At 44.4% G+C, this 15,519-nt stretch overlaps 1 long non-coding RNA gene across 1 annotated transcript in view; it reads left to right on the forward strand.

Moving 5' to 3' along the window:
• The first annotated feature begins 259 nt into the window (after positions 1 to 259).
• LOC112546529 (uncharacterized) overlaps positions 260 to 15,519 on the forward strand; it is a 118,011-nt gene continuing 102,751 nt past the window's right edge. The window contains exon 1 of the long non-coding RNA XR_012896198.2: positions 260 to 385. This is a non-coding gene — a long non-coding RNA (uncharacterized LOC112546529). The remainder of the gene's footprint in view (positions 386 to 15,519) is intronic.

Raw genomic sequence — 15,519 nt, forward strand, 5'->3', positions numbered from 1 at the left:
TTGCCCTATCCCATATATATGCCTAACTGCCTTTTGAAACGTATGTAAACTGTTTTGTGTTGTAGCCTAACCCATCAATGTAGAAAGCAATTCTGCTTACATTCCTTTAAGGTCTGGTCCTTTTCCAGTTCATGTCTCTTGCTTCCCCTATTTGAGGCAAGTTCAAATAGTTAGAGGTATTGATTGAGGGACTAGCAAACACTAAGAAGTTAATGACAAGGGCAATCACTCCCTCAGCTGTGGCAACAGCTGGGATAAAAAGCTCCAAGGCAGACAAAGCTGGCTGGCTATTGGAGAGGCTGGGAAGTCCCCCAGAGAGACTGATTTCCTGGCAGAAGGGTTCAAGGAAAGTTACAGAGTAGCAGATGGCTGCAAAGGCTTACAGGTAGGAAGCAGCACAGGGGGACAGCAGGGGCCTAAGCACCCAGTCCTTGACTGTCTATTAGAGGGCTCCCGGGGCTGGGAATCAAAAGAGAAAGTGTGTCTAGGTGCCCCTACCAGCACCTGTGTCCAAGTGGGGAACAGACTCCTGAAGCCCAGATTGGGGGGGGGGGGAGGTGGCACATGTTTAAGGCCCCTCTTTTGGTTTACTTTTATTCATTCCCCAGTGAAGAACTGAGAAGGAAAGTTTGGGCCCTGTAATTAACTACTGGAGACCATTATGGGATGCTTAGTATGTGGCCGTGGTGCCCCCTTACTGCCCTGAAAGGAGACCGATTCAAATGACTCATCCAAAGAGCTGGAGCTGCAACAGATTCCAAGCAACCTGGGCTATGCTTCTGAACTGGTACAAAAAGGGAAACTCAGATAGGCCCCTATTATTAAGGGCTTGGTGTGACAGTGAGTTGGGGTTTTCCCTGATCCTGCACCCCCATAGAAGCCAGAACTGTCTCCACCAGCCAGTAGACTAGAGAGAGGTTTATTGATTTTTCCAGAATACAGCACATAAGTGATATGTCTACCAGGGGCAGGGCCAGGATGGCTCAGGCCCCTAGGATTAGGGTTCATCACCCCTAACCCCCAGCTAAGCCTGTTCACTTCATGCTTCCCAGTTAGCAACTGAACCCCTGCCCTCCCCCCCCCCCCCCCCCCGCACGTCCTTTGTCCTTCTCTTCCCTTAACTTGAATAACCAGTTTTGCTACCATCCTGAGAGTGGCAGGATACCCCCTGCTGGGCTGTGCTTACAGACAGCTGTCGGTGGGGGTTCCCCATAGCCCAAGCATAGTAACCAACAAGGTACTAACACTACACCACACTTGGCCATGAGGGGGCACACTGAAGGGCAAATGCTTGACCACATGGCTCTAGAGTTGCCAGACCTGCTGGCATCCAGCACCTGCTGGCTACTGAAAGCAATCTGGGAGATGAATAGACTGCTTAAAGTCCAGTAGGCAGCAGCGTGGGACTAAGGCAGGTGTCGTACCTGCCCTGGCTTCAGGCAGCTACCAGAAGTGAGCAGCATATACCTCCAGCGCCTAGTGCAGAGGCAGCCAAAGGGGTTCTTTGCACTGCACCTGCTCCAAGCACTACCTCTGCAGCTACCATATAATGGGTACTGTGGCCAGCGGAGCTGGGGGGGGGGGGGAGGGAGAAAGAGACACCATGCACAGTCACCTAAACACCTGAAAGCCTAGGAGCTAGGCATAGCAGTTACCTCAGGCAGCTTCCAGAAGCAAGTGCTGCCAGGCTGGAGTGTACACCCCTCCTGCACAATGAACACCTCAGCCCCAAGCTGGAGCCAGCTCCTGCAATTCACCCAAATTCTCTCCAAGTGCCCTCACCCCTTCCTGCCCCCACCCCCGTGCCTGAGCCTGGTGAAAGTGAATGAGGGTGGGGGAGAGTGAGTAACAGAGGGTTGGAGGGATGAAATGAAGAGAGGCAAGGCCTTGTGGACGGGCAGAGCAGGGAGTAGAGCAAGAGTGTTTAGGTTTGTGTGATTAGGCAGTTGGATTAGGAGTAGGTTTAAAGTAGGTCAGAGTGCACCCAAGTGCAGTTCTCCCTCCAACTAAGACGACACAGGTTGCAGAGTTATTTTTTTAAGCTTTGTTTTGTTCCCCTCCTGTCTCCTGGTGGGGGAAAAAAATAGAAAATGGGAGAGAGCGCTTGGATGCCTCATGCCCCCATTCTCCTCTTTAGGCCATGCTCCCCAGTCAGGATTCCTCTCCCATGACACAGCACATTCTTCTCTCTTGGTGAGGAGAGGTGATGCATCATGGCAGCCACTTGACAATAGTGCGTAATGGAAGATGAAATCCAGCTCATTCTCCTGTCTGTAAGTTCCATGAGGCCCTTAGGCAATATTTAGGAATCAAAATATTTAAGAGGTTGTCTTAAATGATTCAGTTGTTAATCTAAAATAAAAAACATGTTCAGTTTTCAGATGTTCTGCCTTTTTTCAGTTTTAAATATTAAGGCTTTTGGTAGAAAGCAGGTTATTTTGCATAACATTTTATTAAGTTGAAAATGCATTTTTCTAACTTTAAAAATAGCCCTAATAGGTAGCTTGGCATGTGCTTGCATCAGGGGAGTGCAGAACTAGCCCCCCCCCCTTTTTTTTTGCTTGTGATGTGTACATCCTGGGTCTGTGATGCAGAGATACTCTACTATGATCAAATCAAAATTTGAGAGTGCCGTCTCCATTTGTTAGTCATTTTACTTTGTTTTTATGAGATCAGAAAAATGTACTTAGTCTTGTGTTCAATACTTACCCCTGCCCCCCCTTTAAATATTCTAATATTTAGTTTGCACTTTTTTGGTACTTCTAAGTATTTTCTGAAGGTGTGAATTTTGTCCCACACTGATCCTTCTCTTGATTTTTTTTTTTAAAGTATCTGACTGTTGATTAGTAGATCTAACTACCCTTATGCTTCAAAAGCAAAGGCTTCTAGTATTTAAGTTAAAGTCAGAGGTGGACAAATGCTGCAACCCAGAGCTGATTTAAAGTTTTCAAAACTTGTAACTATTACAAAATAAAAAAAAATGGATAAAATGTTGACCGAATGTTTGGGTTTATTCCCCATTTCCCCTGCTGCTAACCTGTTTATAATCACATTATATAGAATGAATTTGTTTTTCCATGTTTACGTCCATTTTTGTCTCCTCTTTCTTTGAATATCCAGTGACCAAGATTACTGGCAGGAATGGTAATAGAGGAAGCAAATTTTTAACAAATTTTGGAATATATTTGCAGACAGTGAATATGGAAGTCCTTAAATGTTTCCAGTGTAAATACTGGTGATACGGTTCCACTGGCTAGTTAGGGAAGACAAATCTACTGTGTTATCTTTGTGTCCACTCAAACCTAATACACCAAAGAGTTAATATACTCTCTATGAATTGCTCATGCCCAGTCTTCTGAACAAGAAGAAATCAGTAAATTAATTCTGAATAACAAATAAATTTAAATCGAATTTGTAATGTCTGATTACAAAATTTGGAAACAAGGGTTTAAATTGATTGAGAGTAAACTTCTTGCTCCAAATTATTTGCTTTGCTCTAGTTATTGCACACACTCAGGCAGGCCTGACATTCCCTCCAGCAGCAAAAAGTTAATACACGCAATTAGCCTCTACATTACAAAGCCAACATCTGTCAGGGCTCCTAGTCTGCCCTGCTATTCTGAATTTGATTTCCCTCTTCTGTTATGCAGTACTGATTGCCTAATACATCACACTGTCTGTACAGCACAGTATGTCCTTAGGTAGGCTCTACAGCCTTGGTTCCTTATTACAGGGTTTTTCCTCTTGGTCTCTGATACGTGAAATAGTAATGCTTACAGTCACACACTTCTTACCTTTTTTTCATACAGAAGTGTTACCCCCTAATGCCATTCAGTTTAATCCCGCAGGACATTTAATTGGCCATGAAATCCTGATTTCATTCCTGCTGACCTTCTGCGCTTTATCATTTTTGTGTGATAGCTGATCGAGGTCTTTTTTAACACCGAGAAAAGCGATGTCATTGTTTGTATTCCGGTGGTATTGAGAACTCTGTTGTGTGTGACTCTGCTGAAGTGGGGATTGTATCTGCTCTGTTTTGTTGCATGTGATTTCTACTGTCCTGTGATAACCCTGTGTGTCCGCCTCAGTTTCTCTGAGTACTGCACCAATACCTAGGCGGTGATGGGAATTTCGGGTGTGATTCTTACTGAGGTAGGCTGCCTAGCCCTAGCACAATGGCCCAGGCTTTCTGTAACATGAACCTGGATGGGGATGCAATCAGGTGATACCTTTTGCCCAGGAAACTGGACAAAGGAGGAGGCAGGGCTGGGACTGGTTGCTGAGTGTGAGAGTTAATCTCCCCTGTCTTAGGATACAGAGACAGAGCCCAGGGTCCTAGCTCTGGGCACCCTCCCTCTGCCTCCAAGGTGGATTATACTGACTGCTTCTGGTTCCAGTGCTAGCAAGTCTGTGTCCCTGTGAACCAATAAACCTTCTGTTTCTACCTGCTGGCTGAGAGTCACGTCTGGCTGTGGAGCTGGCAGAGCCTGGAGACTCCCCACATCTTGGTGACAGTGACACTTCCTGTCCCAAGGAGATTAGAGTCTCAATAGACAAAACTTAAGTGAATGGTTCAGAGGGAAGCGGGAGTCTCGGCAAGGTAAAGTGACTGGTTTTTAGGTCCCAGTGATGGTCCGTGGCCAAGCTGGGAAGAGAACCCAGATTTCCTGGGTCAGTGCCCTACATATTAAGCCCCACAGCTCAAATTCTCTTGGTTACCTTTCTGTATTGTTGCTTCATGCCATAACAAAGTGGATACAATTTCTGGTTTGATAAATTCGTGGCACATAACTTTATTCAAACTGTTCCAATCAGGTATATCTAATCTCTCTTCAATATTTTCCTTTCTGATGGAGTCAGCCTTTCAGATCTGCATTTCCGGAAGGGCCCCTGGATATGTCTGTCTGTTCTTTATTACTTTACGATATATATTTTTTGTAATTCTTAGGTTTTTCTCCCAAATATAAATACCAGTTATATAAATATAACTGTAGCCTATAAGAATTTAGGCTGAAGTTTGAATAACCCTGATGTCTTCAGTAATTCTGACTTTATTATCAGTTCTGGTTTAGCTTCTTCCTTCCAGCCTTTCCTAAAAAAGTTCTTCTGTTTCGCAGCACCAATTCCCCCCTCCCATATGACCACTGAAGCAAATTTATTTACATTTTCTGTTATCTCTGCCTCTGCTGTCACTGAATTGCCTTTATCTCTGAGCCCTTGCTGACTTTCTCAGTTGACCTCTTTCATTTTATATGCCTGGAAATAACATCTTATTATCCTTCATTGTGCGCAATGGAGTCTTTGTTTTGTTCTTTGCTTTACCTCTATCTGTATTGCATTCACCTTCACTTCTCTGTAAATGTTCCTATCCACCTACTACAAGCTACCCTGTCATTTTGTTCCTCTCCAAGAGCTTTTTTTATTAACATTGATTAATTTTTGCATTTCTTTGTTCCTCCAGATTGGCAGTTTTCTACTCCTGACTGTGTTCATCACACAGTTAGCAGTAGAAAAGCAGATGGCAGACACAATGCCCTGAAATACCTGTTTGAACACTTTGCATTTTTCTTGTAGCTTCTATCAGATCCTGTTCACAGGCCCTGTCAGTCTCTCATAATACGCTGAGTTAAAAATTCAAATTCAATGTCCCTTCTGAATAAAGTCCTCTTTTTGTACAGATCAATTACTCATTACCAATCTAATTAGGCCAGGCTCCCTATTTGTTATATGCTCTGTTCACTTTCACATCTAGTCACATCATCTGTATGGCATAGAACATCCAAGCTGAATACTTCCTATTTCTATATAGTGCAAGGAAACAGCCCCCACTCAGATCTAGAGAACCATTATTCCATACACTTTTTTTTTCTTTCCACTCTAGTTCTAGTGTCCTTTGCAAATGTGGCTTTATCGCACTTTGAATGCTGCTGCTAGATCAGTAATTTTCAAACTAAGGTTCACAACCCAGTGCTGGCTTGCAGAATGTCAGGCACTTGGTCTCCTTGCTGTAGGGTGACCAGGTGACAAGCAGGGGTGTTATAGCAGGCTGCCTGCCTGTCCTGACACTGCAAGCCCCGCTGTGCCTCAGAAGCAACTAGCTCCTAGATACATCTGGATGGGGTTGTGTGACATAGTGGGGGTGCTGTCTGCTCTGTAACCCGGGGTTTCCCCTATGCGGCGATGTGAGATTCCCACTGACTCACCCACACGTGTATTGGCCCAGACACCTAGTCCCAGCCTGAGCAGATGACAAGGCTCTTCCTGGGGGAGAGACAAAGGATGGGAGGTGCTGATGACCACCTGGCTGAGGGGCAGGGCCTGGGAGCTGGCTAGGTTTTTGTCTGGGATGACATGAAGAGAAGAGACTAAGCTGAGTACTGAGAGGTCAGGGGCCTGTGGACCCCTACCCCACTGGGTCTAAGGCTGCCTGGCCCTGACTCCTATAACCACATCACGTCTATGCTGTGCTGTAGCCTGGTGAAGCAATAAACCCTCTCTCTTCTACTGGCTGGCGGGGCTCCTCAACATGCCGTCACAGGCTGTCTGCACCCAGGACATGTGCTCTGGGGACCAGTGCCTGTGGGCAAAAGCAGTGCTCAGAGCCACTTGTGCACCTCTGCCCATCAACGAGACCTGTTGATGGCCACTTTCAGGGCCTGGTACACTGCTAACTGGGAGCTGGCAGAGGAAAGTCCATGCCCAAACTCTGAGCGCCAATCCCCTGCCCCAGCTCTGAGCCTCTCCAAACCCAGAGTCGTCTCCTGCACTTCAAACACCTCCTATCTGTCCCACCCCAGAGCCTGCACCCCCAAGGCCTGCATTCACCCTGAAACCCATCCCCACACCAGCCCAGAGCTTCCTCTCACACTTTGAACCCCTCTGCCCTGCCCCCAGCCTGGAACCCCTTATTATACTCCAAAATCCTTATTCTAGCGCACCTTAGAGCCTGCACACCCATGGTACGTCTAAACTACATGGCTCCATCAACGGAGCCACGTAGATTAGTGTACTCGAAAAAGGGAAATGAAGCGGCGATTTAAAATTGCCACTTCATTTACATCAAAATGGCTGCCGTGCTGTGCCGATCAGCTGTTTGGCGGCACAGCGCCATGGAATGAGGCTTACCGGGACGGTCAACAAGGGCTTCCCTTGTGGACTGCGGAGCATCCAGACTACCACGCTGTGCTGCCAAACAGCTGATCGGCACAGCGTGGCAGCCATTTTGATGTAAATGAAGTGGCAATTATTTAAATCGCTGCTTCATTTCCCTATGTCTAGAAACCTCATCGACATGGCTCCGTCGACGGAGCCATGTAGTCTAGACATACCCCCAGATAGAGCCTTCTCCTTCCCCACACACCAACCCCATGTTGCCCCCACCACATAGCCTTCACTCCTGTCGAAAGGTGTAATTATGTTGGGTCACGGGCATCAGCAATTTTTTTTAATTGGGTTGTGAGGGGCAAAAAAAGTTTGAAAACCAGTGGTCCAGTTACATCAGATGGATTCTTTTGTGTAATAGTGGAAGCTAAATCTTTCCTTGCTGGTCTGACCCAGGTGCCCGCTTCCAGTTCCTTTAGGCATGTTGGCTACTGGGTAAAGTTAATGGTTTTGAGAGAGTCATTAATTGGGAAGAAAACGCTCCCTTCTTCCCTACCCTTCCCCTTCCAAGTTCCTCAAGGGCTATTGAAGCATCAAGATGGATACAGCCGTTCTCTCTGTCCATCGTGATTCTGCTCATGCTCAGCCTTCCCTCACTGGCTCGCTCACGACGGAGTGTCATGGTGGATTTTTTTAAATCAGCAGCTTAGCAGCTGCTTTCCTTTAATTTTTATGTATTTGTTTGGGGGTAGGTGAAGTGCTAGTGGAAGATGTCCGACTAAGAGGTCTTGTGATCTTGATTCAGTTCCCAGCTGTGTTACAGATTGTCTGGAGGAATTTGGGCAAATCCCCGGTCTTTGTGTTTCACTTGGTCATCTGTACAATGGGGATGTTGTTACATTCTTTCTCCCACCATTTTGCTTGTCTTTTTAGACTGCCTGCTGTTCAGATCCCCCTCCCCCCCCTTGTACTAAGCTGTCTAGGGCTGCTCTTAGCTGGTCCCTATTTGTGTCCTACTGCAATAACTATACTGAAGACTGGAATCTTTGCAAAAGGGCAAATTTAGCAGGGGTAGTGGCAATGCAGACTTCTGCTTAATGCACCATAAATATTTTTAAGGGGGTGAGAATTGGTTTGTTTCCATACCCATTCATTCTTTGGTGTCCATATGGGGTGAGGACTGTCTATTTCAAGGGAGGTGTGTCCCACTTGGCTCACCTCCCCAAGGAGAAAACAAAGATTATTACAGAGCAGGAAGGTCAAGTGGCTCAAGTCAATCCTTCTGGGGTGTAGCTGAAACAGAAGATCTAGAAGTTGATGCTTGGTAGAGAGAACAAAGACCAGAAGGAGCAGGAGAGCTGAATGAGCTTCTGTACACAGGGGGGGGGGGCTTTCCCTGGCTCCTAGGCAGAGGGCCTGGGGATTGCATGCCTGGAGGGAGCAGGAGCTAGCTCTGAAGGCTGGAAAGAGAGGAAAGACTAAGCAGGGATTGGCTAAGAGCCCTGAATGAAAGACTGAGCCACTAGGAAGGCTGGATAGGAGTTCTAGTTTCCTTTGGAACTTCGTTAATAAATCCAGACCCCATGGAGTGATGTGGCTTGTCCCATAAAAGCCTATATTGTAGCTATTAGGGAGGGGGAGAGGTTGAGGAGGAGGAAACGGAGGCAGTTGCCAGCAAAAGCCAGAAAAGGTAGGTGGTACTGTGGCATGTTTCAGTGCTGGGCATGCCAACAAAGATGGTCATTGTGGTGACTTATGATCTCGTGTGTACTTCTGTGACACGCACTTGTAACATCTGAATACCTCAGTTTTTACTGTATTTATCCACCCAAGGCATGTATATGTGGTTATCCCCATTTTACCCATGGGAAACTGAGACACTGAGCGATTAAGGGCTTGCCCACACGAGTAATTAGTTCATGGCAAGCTAAGGAGTGAATCTGCTATGGTCTAACTGTCCACATGGAGTAACGCAGTTTAAAGAAGTGCTAATGCAGTGGTCCCCAACGTTTTGGGGCTGCCGGGCGCCTGGGGGCGGGGCCACTCACGCGCTGCGCGTACGGGGCCGGGGCCGCTCACAGGCCACGTGACTGGGGACGGGGCCAAGCATGCGCCGCACGCCCGAGGTCGGCACCGGCTGCCCAGGTTCCGCGCGGCGCCCCCGGGGCTGGGGCCGGCAAGGGCACATGTGGCGCCCCCGGGGCGGGGCCAAGGCCAGCGCTGGGGCCGGCAAGGGCACGCGCGGCACACCCAGTGGCGGGAGTCAGTCGGCACCAGCACACGCGGAGCACCCGGGGCCGGGGCCGGCCATGCGCCCGGGGCTGGCACCTGCCACACGCCTGGGGGCGGGGCCAGCCCAGATTGCTCCGCAGGCGCATGTAAAGGGCCCGGCGGGCGCCATGGTGCCCGCGGGCACCAGGTTGGGGACCACGGTGCTAATGTGCCTCTGCAGAGACCACACACACAGTTGGACTGCAGCAGGCCACAGGCTCGCTGTTCATGTGCACAAGGGCTTTGTGATCTGCCCATGACAACACAGGAAGTCTGTATTGCAGAAGAAAATTGAACTTGGGTGTTCTAAGTACTGGACTAGCATCCTAAACGTGGGCTTTGTATGTCTATAATTTTTTCACTAGGAATCGAATTGGGACTGGCTGACTGCTTTTGAAAGAGAACTAAAAAAGTGGCACTTTGTGAATTGAATTTCTGAGATCTATCCCAAATGTCTAGAATGCAGTTTGATGGAGTGCAAACAGAATTTAATCTTCAAAGCATTTTTTTCTGTGTTCATGGAGCACAGTGCAATTTAATCTATTATAATTTGTTAAAACGTTGAATGAATGAAATGTTCGAAAACAAGGGAAATTTTTGGACAGGTAGCTGAGATGGGAAAATTTAGGATCAGTAGAGAGTCTAATCACACTAATTTCTTAGATGTAAAATCAAACAAATCCACCAAATACAAGAGAGAAAAGCAATTAGTAAAGAATTAATTTCAGTGCACTTCTCTCGGTCCATTTTCTTTCTGATCATCCAGTTGTCTTGTGTGTTAACACCTAAAATGCTTGTCATAGTTATAAATAGTGTTAATAGTTGTAACAATTTCTTCTTCTTCCAAGAGACCTCAAGATGCAATGAGCTATTGGATTTGAAAACACTTTTTGCTGTGACTTAAATTTTCCTTGGCTTTTTCCTAATGACACAGGCAGAGTAATGCATTCTTCTCTAAATAAAGGGGGCTGATGTCTTTTATGGGTCACAGAGAGATTTGCTAGAGGCATTTCCATTCCCCACTTCTGGGATTGATCATTCATCCTGTGCGCTGTTCTAGTTCAATGCTATTCTGTTGATCGACAGAGAATGGATCTTGCCACTAGAACTGGGCAAATATTACAAAAAATGTATTGAGTCCCATTTATTTACAACTTTCTTATTTTGCCTCAACATCTATTCACTTTTTGTGAATGTGTTCTGGGGAAATTGTGTTTGTAAGACGCTTTGGCTACGTCTAGACTGGCCCCTTCTCCGGAAAAGTCATGCAAAGCAGGTAAGTCAGAATAGGGAAATCCATGGGGGATTTAAATATCCCCCGCGGGATTTAAATAAACATGTCCGCCGCTTTTTTTCCGGCTTGGGGAAAAGCTGGAAAAAAGCGTCTAGACCTGAAAGTAGGAATAAGAGATCCTCTGGAAAAGGGCTTTATTCCGGAGGTTCGCACCAGTCTAGACGCTTTTTTCCGGCTTTTCCCCAAGCCGGAAAAAAAGCGTTGGACAGGTTTATTTAAATCCCGCGGGGGATATTTAAATCCCCCGTGGATTTCCCTATTCTGACTTACCTGCTTTGCATGCCTCTTCCGGAGGAGGGGCCAGTGTAGACGTAGCCTTTGAAGGAGGAGTAAGTGTGGCTTTCACTTGTGAAAATATTTTTGCAGACAGGCAAATATTTGTGTCAATAATTATTTTGATGTGTATATGCACCTGAAGTGCTTGCTAAGCCATTCTGAAAGCACTAAGTGGACTTGGGATCAGAAATAATGCCTCGTGGCTTAGACAAGCTCCATTTTATTGGTATATTAGCCTTGTTGCTATCCATGTGAGGTGGTGAGGTTGCAGAGGTAGATCTGGGCTATATGCCTGAGGCCTGGCCAAGAGAACCCATACTTGACAGGCTGCATCTGGAGATCTGGACTGGACTCAATCTATCAGCTTCATACTAAATAGGATGCTAATGAAGAGGGTCTTCAATCTCTCCCTAGTTTTCAATCATTTTCACCACTTACTAAGCTGATGTTTCATAGCTAGTGCTGTTTTGAGGGGGGGGGGGGGGGAAATGAAAAGAATAAAGAGCTAAAGGAGTGTTGTGGAAGAGAAAGGAATTCTTTGGAGAGCAAGAGAGTTTGTGGGTAAAGAAAACAGATCCTATAAATAAAGGATTCTCCAATGCCAGTTCCTATCTCATCTTTAATAAAGCAGCTGCCATTTAGCGGGTTGTTCAGATTGATCAGCAGTCACTAGATAATATATACAATGTATGCTGATCTATCTGCGCACACACAAAATAAGATGTGTATGTTTTCAGCATCCATTTATCAGATTACTTTTCTCTGGTTTTGTTAGGTTAATCAGAGTACCAATTGTTTCATTCATATTTGTTCTGCTTTGCTCCCAGACACTAGGCTGCAGTGTTCTGAGGCCTCAAGGCACCACCATCCATCCTCAAACAGCACAATATGTGTTTGAACTAAAGCGCCCAAAGTGTGTGGATCGTAGAACTGTCCTGCTAGGCAAGTTACATATTTAAAACCCCCAAAGTGCCAAGTTTGGGGTTATGACTTTTCATCCAAGAACCAAAGGCGGGAGAGTATCTTCATCTCTCACTTGACATGCAGGGAGAAGTGAGGCTCAGAAATGTTGACTTGCCCAAGGAGGGACAGTGAGTCAGTGACAGAGCTGGGAATAGAGCCCAGTTTGCATCGTATGTCATTTATATTTCTGTAAGTGCATTTTCTAACTGACGTGTTTGATGTTATCACAGTGGGTGCCAAAGGGGCTCTGTACCTCTCTAAAATGGCTAAGGTTACAAATACAAGCATGCAGAGACATCTTTAAAAAGCCACTGTGTGGGCAATTTGAGATGTGTGAAACCTGTGACTAAAACTGGAATGTTTCTGAACTTGGCTGAGGTACGACAAGATCTGATCACTCATATTAGTTGTCAGATTGTCTTTTAATGGCTTGGAAAAGAAGGAGCCCTTATACATGCCAGTATTCATGTTGGTGTACCTTTTTATGGATCAAATGCTCTTCTGAAAAGTTCACATTGTTTTCTGGCTAAAACTTATAATGACAACATGCATGGAGCCATATGTCACCTGTGACAGCCAAAACACATTGTGTGCAACCTGGTAAATGCTAGATTCTGTCTGCATGAGCCTACCACGGCTGGGGAAGGCTGCATTTGCACCTGGTGTGGATTTTTCCAGCCAAGCAGCTAACTCGCTGGAACCACGCTGCTCTCTTATGCCCCCTTCCAGTTCCCCCCTGTGGTAACAGGGCAAAGATAAATTGTTTTTCCATCTGATGTCAGCCTAGCTCATTGCCATGGGGGCTTGGTAGCCTCGTTTAAAAGCTTGCACACCAGTCCTATGTAGCAGCTGCCTAGCCGCAGACACCTGAGAGGTATTTTCTTCTACATTTTGCCTTTACTATCTTTGCCTGCAGTGGAAAGAGCCATAGCAGTGAGTAGAGTTTTCCTTCTCTTGCTGTCTCAGTCCATTTAGCCACTGTATTTCAAGGCTTATAATGAGATTTAATAATAATTCAGTGTTCGCTCCAGCCAACCATTGGGTTTCCACTACATATTCATAGACTCTAATGAATGCCTTGTATGAACTGACCTATAAAAGTCACGAATAGCTTTTAGATACACTTACCACTAGTGATAATGACATGTAAGTGTTAGGAAAAAATCAAATACACAATAGCCCTGCTGTTAATAAAGTGACAGCTTATACTTAAAATGTTCAGCATTGCACTAGAAAGCTATCCAGCTCTATAAAGCTGGCACAGAGAGAATAATGCTGTTAAGTGTTTGCAGAGCACATGATGAAGATGGATAGGGAGCACTGTAGCAAAGATGCTGCTTTTAAGAACCATCTGTATTTTTTATGGATTAGAATGCAATTCAAATAATGAAAATGTTACTGATAAATGTTGCGCATACTTAAGTAATGCATAAAGTCATTAGTTTTTTGTAAAAAATGGAATAACTCAAGGGAAGAGAAAATGGGAAATCCTACCCTAAGCATCTGCCTCATTTTGATTACACATTTTATTTTCAGTTTTAAATCAATATTTCATGATGGGAAAAAGTGGCTGAAATATTCTAACTTTTTGTCAGTAAATGCATATTGGATGTATGGCTAGGAGGACAGGAATACATCCTTATCTGAAGTAAGCGGAGTTGTCACCTTAAACCAGTTAAAGGCATATCCCCATGATTTGAAACTTTTACGTTGCTGCTCAACAAATCTGAAAACATTGCTAACAGAGCAATTTTCTGTTGGAAAATGCTGAAAAAAACCAAAGAGTGTATTGTATTTTTGTCAAAGATTTCAATAGGATATAAGTGAAACTTTTTGTTTTAGAACATCAAAATCAAATGTAGTTTTCAATGCTATAATTTCAGCTATTATGTTACCGTAGCACACCATAGTTTAAAAATGCACATAAAAGTTGAAGAAATAGTGAAAATAAAATGTTTTGTACTTTTTATCAAAATGTTTTGCAAAAATTCTAACTTTTTTCCTTTTCTTTTTTCTTTTCATTGCAATGTGGAACGAAATTCAGATTTCAAAATGTTGCAGTTTCCCATGGGACAGAAATTCCATTTTGCTTACTAAGTTTGTGATGTTCTGGTCAGTAACTGTACTCCACTTCTTGGTTTCTCCTTTGGGAGCATCATAGGATTTGTGGGTGGCTGGTATAACTCAGAAATTATTCCAGTAAGTGCTATAAAACTCAGGAAAGTGCTAATTTTACTAGCACTTAGAATACTTAAAAATACCTTAGAATTTTTTTTTACTAAGACTATCAATGAATAATATTTTGAACTGTTGTAGCCCATCTCACCCTAGAAGCTCAAAGCAATTTGTATAGTTAAATAAACATGATAGCAATCCTATGAAGTTCAAGTGTGTGTGTGTGTGTGTGTGTGTGTGTGTGTAAGATTAGATAAAACTTCCTTAGCTGACTGTGCAGGAGTCTTTAGACTCTTTTTGTGAAAGATCAGTCATCATATGATAATATTTAGTGATTCTATTACAGTTATAGGACCAAATGACCATTTTGAATGATTAGAATTTCTTAATGACAGGTCCATACAGTCTTAATAGCATCACTGGTAGGTGAGGGTACATCCACAGAGCAGAGAGAAACCCTGAATATTGTTATAGTCCATCTGAGTGTCTTGCCCTGGCAGTCTCTCTCTTGCTATTAAAATTCACTTGTAGTAACTGTTACCAGTCTTTGCAATGCTGTGCTGATGTAATCCTTTATAGACGACTTTCCGGAAGAAGGAGCCAGACGGGGAATGGTAATGGGGGTGGGATATTGAGGGTGTAAGATTATTTTGTTTTCTCCTTTATTCTCAGTAATAGGGGAATTGATGTGAGAAGTATCCATCTTAACATTTTTGGTGAAAATCAGTGTACTGTAATACTGACTTAATTACCTCATCTATAAAATCCTGTAGTTCAAGGTAAGTTCTTTACATATGGTGCATTGATACGTTTTAAATACAGTTACCTCAGAAGACTGATAAATTACAAATCATTGTGTAGTCTTTCACTTGTAGCAACATTAAAATATATTAGTAAAGATGTAAGCAGAGGTGCTAGAACAATTTTTGTAGGTGATGAGGAGGAGCATGCCGTGCTATTGAACCAGACTATAAACCCTATATATAATGGGCACCACTTCAGTCAGGGGGTGCTGGCACACCTCCACACCGTCAGTTCCAGCACCTATGGATGTAAGACCATTCTTGTGTCAAATGTTTCAAGCGATCTAAGTGGTTGTTTTGCATGTATGTCCTTGCAGAGTACAAGAGTTACCCTTCTACTGAGTTACAGTGTAGATTATATTCTTTGAGAGCTGGGTGTAGATGGAACCTCTCTCTGTAGAGATCCCATGCAGAAGGGGTAGGCAGTCATAATGGGCAGTTTAGGATTTATCACTTTCAATGTCTGTAACATTTTCAATATGCCTCGTAGCTGAATTATTCTACAACAAAAATTAGCCTTCTATTGCCTGTGGTATGAAGTGCTATTTGCAAATTGGATTTATGCACTTATGTCAATTCAGCTTATGGCAATTCAGCTAGTTATGTGGCAGATACCTGTAGAGCTAATTTTTTTTT

Source organism: Pelodiscus sinensis, chromosome 1 (assembly GCF_052426305.1).
Source record: "Pelodiscus sinensis isolate ZL-2025 chromosome 1, ASM5242630v1, whole genome shotgun sequence".
Lineage (NCBI taxonomy): Eukaryota > Metazoa > Chordata > Testudines > Trionychidae > Pelodiscus > Pelodiscus sinensis.